This window comes from Sapajus apella, unplaced genomic scaffold, assembly GCF_009761245.1.
Source record: "Sapajus apella isolate SASKATOON/1434 unplaced genomic scaffold, GSC_monkey_1.0 scaffold23, whole genome shotgun sequence".
NCBI lineage: Eukaryota > Metazoa > Chordata > Mammalia > Primates > Cebidae > Sapajus > Sapajus apella.
In genome coordinates, this window is record NW_022436963.1 from 9,333,853 (window position 1) to 9,338,383 (window position 4,531).

The 4,531-nt window shown below is 48.0% G+C and overlaps 1 non-coding gene across 1 annotated transcript; it reads right to left on the reverse strand.

Annotated features, from left to right (window-relative positions):
* Window positions 1-2,362: 2,362 nt before the first annotated feature.
* Window positions 2,363-2,526, reverse strand: LOC116559614. Its single transcript, XR_004272529.1, has one exon. It is a non-coding gene; the product is annotated as a U1 spliceosomal RNA (small nuclear RNA).
* Between the last annotated feature and the right edge of the window lie 2,005 nt (window positions 2,527-4,531).

Genomic DNA, 4,531 nt, shown 5'->3' on the forward strand with positions numbered 1-4,531 from the left:
TGTAGCATTTTGGGAGGCCACAAAGTGGGGTGGATCACTTGAGCTCAGGAGTTCAAGACCGTCTGGGCAACATGGTGAAACACCATCTACAAAAATTAGTTGGGCCTGTGGTCCCAGCTACTCAGGAAGATGAGACAGGAGGACCCCTTGAGCCCTGGAGATGAAGGTGGCAGTGAGCTGAGAATGCACCACAGCATTCCAGCCTCAGTGACAGAGCAAGACTGTCTCTCTCTCTTTTTAAACTAATTTAATAGTTTTTTTTGTTTGTTTGTTTTTTGAGACTGAGTCTTACTGCGTCACCCAGGCTGGATTGCAGTGGTACAATCTCAGCTCACTGCCACCTCTGCCTCCTGGGCTCAAGCAATTCTCCTTCCTCAGCCTCCCAAGTAGCTGGGATTACAGGTGTGTACCACCATAACCAGCTAAATTTTGTATTTTTAGTGACCTCAGGTGATTTGCCCACCTTGGCCTCCCAAAGTGCTGGCATTACAGGATTGAGCCGCCACCTGGCATAATAGTGTTTTTTAATGCACTGATTTTGCCTTAAGGAGATTGTGAATCAGGGAACTCAGCAGTAGACTCCTGGCTGTATGTTAGATTTACCTGGAGAGATTTTAAAAAATACTGATCCCTGAGCTCCACTTCCAGAGATTCCAATTCAATTGTTTTGGGGTAGAGCTGAGCATCTGGAGCTTTTTTTTTTTTTTTTTTTTTTTAAAGATGGGGTTTCACAATGTTGGTCAGGCTGGTCTTGAACTCCCGACCTCAGGTGATCCACCCGCCTTGGCCTCCAAAGTGCTTGGATTACAGGCATGAGCCACTATGCCCGGCCTCATCAGCAGCTTTTAAAAAAATTTCTGGGCTGGGTGCGGTGGCTAATGCCTGTAATCTGAGCACTTCGGGAGGCCGAGGCAGGTGGATCACTTGAAGTTAGGAGTTTGAGACCAGCCTGGCCAACATGGAGAAACCCCATTTCTACTTAAAATACAAAAATTAGCCAGGTGTAGCCAGGCACGGTGGCTCAAGCCTGTAATCCCAGCACTTTGGGAGGCCGAGGCGGGTGGATCACGAGGTCAAGAGATCGAGACCATCCTGGTCAACATGGTGAAACCCCGTCTCTACTAAAAATACAAAAATTCAGCTGGGCATGGTGGCGTGTGCCTGTAATCCCAGCTACTCAGGAGGCTGAGGCAGGAGAATTGCCTGAACCTAGGAGGCAGAGGTTGCGGTGAGCCGAGATCGTGCCATTGCACTCCAGCCTGGGTAACGAGTGAAACTCCGTCTCAAAAAAAAAAAAAAAAAAAAATTAGCCAGGCGTAGTAGCAGGTGCCTGTAGTCCCAGCTACTTGGGAGGTTGAGGCATGAGAATCGCTTGAACCTGGGAGGTGGATGTTGCAGTGAGCCAACATCCTGCCACTGCACTGCAGCCTGAGCAAAAGTGAGACCCTGTCTCAAAAAAAAACAAACAAAAAAATTCTGTTGTGTCAGGTGCAGTGATTCATGCCTGTAATCCCAGTGTCAGGTGCAGTGATTCATGCCTGTAATCCCAGCACTTTGGAAGACTGAGGTGGGTGAATAGCTTGAGCCTGGGAGTTCGAGACCAGTCTGGGCAACATGGTGAAACCCTGTCTCTACAACAAATACAGAACTTAGCTGGGCATGGTGCACATACTTGTAGTCCCAGCTATCGGGGACCTAAGACAGGAGGATTGCTTGAGCCTCCTGCTCAAGATTGAGGCTGCAATGAGTGGTGATCGTGGCTCTGCTCTTCAGCCTCAGTGACAGAATGAGAACTTGTCTTCAAAAAAAAAAAAAAGAAAAAAAAAATTCCCTGGCAATCCAATGCACAGCCAGGACTGAGGAGCACTGACGTAATTAATCCCAGGGCCTTTGCATGTGTTCCCTCTACCTGGAAGACTCTATGACCAGATCCTCCTAGAGCCAGCATCTTCTCATTGTTAGGTCTTGCATTAAGCCCTCTTCTAAGGGCTGCCATAACAAATACCACACATTTGGTGGTTTCTTTCTTTCTTTCTTTCTTTCTTTTTTTTTTTTTTGAGACGGAGTTTCGCTCTTGTTACCCAGGCTGGAGTGCAATGGCGCGACCTCGGCTCACCGCAACCTCCGCCTCCTGGGTTCAGGCAATTCTCCTGCCTCAGCCTCCTGAGTAGCTGGGATTACAGGCACGCGCCATCATGCCCAGCTAATTTTTTGTATTTTTAGTAGAGACGGGGTTTCACCATGTTGACCAGGATGGTCTCGATCTCTTGACCTCGTGATCCACCCGCCTCGGCCTCCCAAAGTGCTGGGATTACAGGCGTGAGCCACCGCGCCCGGCCTTCTTTCTTTCTTTTTTTAAAACCAGGGGAAAGCGCGAACGCAGTCCCCCACTACCACAAATTATGCAGTCGAGTTTCCCATATTTGGGGAAATTGCAGGGGTCAACACATCCAGAGTGCAATGGATAAGCCTCGTCCTGGGAAAGCCACCTTCGTGATCATGGTATCTCCCCTGCCAGGTCAGTATCATTTGGTGGTTTCATGCAACGGAAATCTACTCTCACAGTTGTGAAGACCACAAGTCCAAAATCAAGGTGTTGGCAGGGTTAGTTTCTTCTGCAGACTCTGAGGGAGAATCTGTGCCTCGCCTGTCTCCTGGCTTCTGGAGGATGCTGGCAGCCCTTGGCATTGCTGGGCTTGGGGCTTCATAACTCTGATCTCTGCCTCTATTTTCACATAGTCTTCTCCTTTTCTGTCTGTTGTAAGGATATTTATCATTGGATTTAGAGCCCATACTAATCTAGAATGATCTCAATTTGAGGTCCTTTACCTTAATCACATCTACGAAGACTCTTATGCCAAAAAAGGTCACATTCTGAGGTTCTTGGTGGACATACGTTTTGGCAGCCACAACTCAAACAACACCATCTCTCAAGTGTCACCTCCTCATATTAGCAGTGGCAAATCCATAGAGGTCTGCAGCAACCTCAGTTCTTGCCTCCTCAGAAGAAAGAATTTGACTGAGGGGCATAAGGCAGAGAGACCGAGGCAAGTTTTAGAGCAGGAGTGAAAGTTTATTAAACAGTTTCAGAGCAGGAACGACAGAAAGTAAAGTACACCTGGAAGAGGGCCAGGCAGGCGTCCTGAGAGATCAAGTGCATGGTTTGACCTTTGATGTGGCTGGCATGCTTCTGGAGTCTTGCGTCTCTTCCGCCCTGATTCGTCCCGTGGGGTAGGCTGTTCATTTGCACAGTGGCCTGCCAGCACTTGGGAGGGGCCGCATGCGCAGTGTGCGTACTGAAGTTGTACGCCTACTCGCTTGAGGCATTTTTCCCTTACCAGTCCGGCGTTCCCAGAGAAAGGTCATACACCAGTTAAATGCCACCATTTTGCCTGTTAGTGCTCATGCTGGAGCCTGCCTGCCCAACTCCTGAGATCTTATCGGGAAGCTGCTGATCACCAATTTCAGGTGTTTCCTAACTACTGTGAGACGGCCGTTCCCTGGCGCCAGCTGCAACCAATTACTATTTTAGAGAGACAGTTTAATAAGTGCCTGACCATCACCTGATGGTTACCTGACATTCCTGGTGGGGGACCCTCTCCTGCCCAGCTCATGTCTACCTGACTACCTACTGTAACACTCAGAGAAGCCTTCCCTGATCACGCCTGCTAACCAGCACTCACCAAGTCTATTGCCATGTTTCATAAGCCTCCCAGCATTGATTACTGCGTGGATTTACAGTATTTACTTATTTAAGAGTTTATTATTTGGAAAAAAAAATATATATATATATAATTTAAAAATACGTAAAAAAAAAAAAAAAAAAAAGTTTATTATTTGAGGCCAGGCACCGTGGCTCGTGCCTGTAATCCCAGCACTTTGGGAGGCTGAGTCAGGTGGATCACCTGAGGTCAGGAGCTCGAAACCAGCCTGGGCAACATGGTGAAACACCGTCCCTACTAAAAATACAAAAATTGGCCGGTTGCAGTGGCTCACACTTGTAATCCCAGCACTTTGAGAGGCCGAGGTAGGTGAATCACGAGGTCAGAAGTTCAAGATCAACCTGGCCAAGATGATGAAACCCCATCTCTACTAAAAATACAAAAATTAGCTGGGTAGGTGGCAGGCGCCTGTAGTCCCAGCTACTCAGGAGGCTGAGGCAGGAGAATTGCTTGAACCCAGGGGCTGGAGGTTGCAGTGAGCTGAGATCAGGCCACGGTCCTCCAGCCTGGGTGACAGAGTGAGACTCTGTCTCAAAGCTAAATAAATAAAAAATACAAAAATTAGCTGGGTGTGGTAGTGGGCACCTGTAATCCCAACTACTTGGTAGGCTGTGGCAGGAGAATCGCTTGAACCCGGGAGGCAGAGGTTGCAGTGAGCCGAGATCATGCCACCACATTCCAGCCTGGGAGACAGAGCAAAACTCCCTCTCAAAAAAAAAAAAAAAAAAAAAAAAAAAGTTTATTATTCATCTCCCTCATTCCTCACTAAAAAGATAAACCCCAGCAGGGATCATATTCATGTTGCTGTC